This window comes from Antedon bifida, chromosome 6 (genome assembly GCF_963402885.1).
Source record: "Antedon bifida chromosome 6, ecAntBifi1.1, whole genome shotgun sequence".
NCBI classification, from domain to species: domain Eukaryota; kingdom Metazoa; phylum Echinodermata; class Crinoidea; order Comatulida; family Antedonidae; genus Antedon; species Antedon bifida.
Genome location: NC_136231.1, coordinates 10,351,090 through 10,353,446, shown reverse-complemented (window position 1 = coordinate 10,353,446; position 2,357 = coordinate 10,351,090).

The following is a 2,357-nucleotide window of genomic DNA, read 5'->3' as shown; positions in this document are numbered from 1 at the left end:
CTCTTCAACTGATTTGTGGTCTTTTGTTTTCTTTGAATTATTGACTAGCTGCAGTAGGCCTTATCCTGGCCAGGCATTTTTTATTTTAGCCCAGCAAAATCGATGCCGTGACATACATAATATTACGTTGGTTTGGTAGTACAGTAGTAGGCCATCATGATCATGGAGGTCATTTTTTAGGCTAACACCATAATGATTAGACTAGGTATCCCCATTACTTTCGATTACTTATTAGAGTAGGCATAATGTTAATCCCTGAATATGATCTCTCCGATTGGTGTGAATTTTTCATTCAACATCAATCTTGAAACGGAGATGGTCTTTGTCTATATAAAAAGTTTGTAAACCAAATATTTATTAAATTATTATTACTAAATATTTTAAAAATTACCTCTGGATCAAAAGGCTATGAAATGTGGAATTTCCAGAGGGCATCAGTAAGACTATAAAAGCAGGAACCGAGAAAAAACGGCAGCATTACCGTTTAGAGAGAAAGGTGAGTCGATAGGGTAGGCACAATTTTTAAGTCAAAGAAAAGCCATGTGGTGGATTACTTCAGTTCACTTCCATTTGTAATAATAACATTTTTAGGATGATTTATGTATATTGTGGCTCTACGTTTATTCGATTTCTTTCATTCTTAGCATGCAAAATTGTACATTGGCTATGCCACCTGTATTGTAACAATGGGAATGCGAATTATTCGTGATCATTACTATAACCATTTGCTACATTTTTATTCTAGGCATATACTCTATCCCTGACCGTCCCTACACAATCCCATGTAGTATTCTGCCAAAAAATTACCAGCTTATCATTGGTACAGAATCGTATTACAATTACGGCTACCTTTTGACGCCTATCATAATTTGTTTACTCTGGATTTCTTAATTTCTAATCGAAAAGTATGTAATGCATTTTAATTTTACTTTGCAGTGCTTACATCAGTTTACCTGAGGGATACTGTACCTACAAGTCCTATTGTATCACCGTATTCGGGATTGTCAACGTTGGACCACCCAAGTCTGCTTACGGTATTTCCAGTTTATTGATCAGTATAGAATGTAATTGTTATAAAACGTTACATGCCTTAACATTTGGTCCCCATATACTATATCTATGTCAGTTTTCGATTTTTGTCTATCTAATCCAAGTAAACTTTTGTAATGAAAGTCCTAGAGTTAAATAAGTGTTAATGTACATGAATACAGTAAAGATAAAAGCATCTAATTTTATATCTTATTTGTTTTGTGTATTTGCATTGTATTTCAGTAATAAACGGCTACTACCTGTAAGGAAACATGTTTCTGTACTGTATGGTAATCATTAATTAAAATAATATTTAATTATTTGCAGATGTACCACCATTTTCAAAATTCTTTCAATATATTCTAGCAATACTTTCGAATTGATAAATAACAGTGGACTTTCTTTTTGATTTTGGACGTACATAACACTTGAAAGTGTATTTAAAATATAGTGTAAAATGTTGTATTTAATTTCGTTACAATGAATTTTACTGACCGCATAGATTGCATATTTATAGTAAGCATTTAGCCTACCAGACATATGTTAGTTTAAACTTTCTTTCAATCCTTTGTGTACAAATGGATTTAAAACATAAAAAATGAGACTTCAATTGCAATTCTTGCATATTATTTTACATACGTTTGACAATTCATTCTTAATGGATAATTTTCCTACATTTTTGTTTAAACTTAAAATGAATTTAGTAAAGTGTTTTTACTTATCTGCTTGTACTTTTATGAATGATTTTTTGATATATTTTGTGTATATTTTCTGATATATTATTAAATCTTATTAATCTTTATGTGCTACTTGGTAAGAGGATTCACAGGCTCTTGTCATAGGGATTCTTTTGTGTTTCCTGCCATTTACTTTTAGTTGTTTGTTTGTTGTTGTTGTTGATTGGCAATAAAGAATAAGAATAAGAACAAGTTTTCTCGGCGCGGTTGAAGTCAGCGGGGCTCACACCCGTTGAAGACGGGTGGTACTAATGCTAGTAAACCATATAGATTTATAGAAAATCAGTTTTTCGAAAAAGAAACGGTACACACTATCACATTTAATTAAATTTGCTCCACCTCCTTCAAAGCTCTTCTATTATGCATGTAATGAGACATTTTAATATTCACCATAAAATGTAAGCGATAATATTTTCAATATGATAATAAAAGCAATAATTTTGTCAACATTGTGTTTTTAATTAATTTGCCGTGTCTAATGTTCCAGGTAATATAAAATTTAAGCAGCTATTCCTACATACAGTTATAGCAACTAAAACTGCAAATTGGCTCAACAAGATTGATAAAAAAAATTCATGATTAAAACATTTA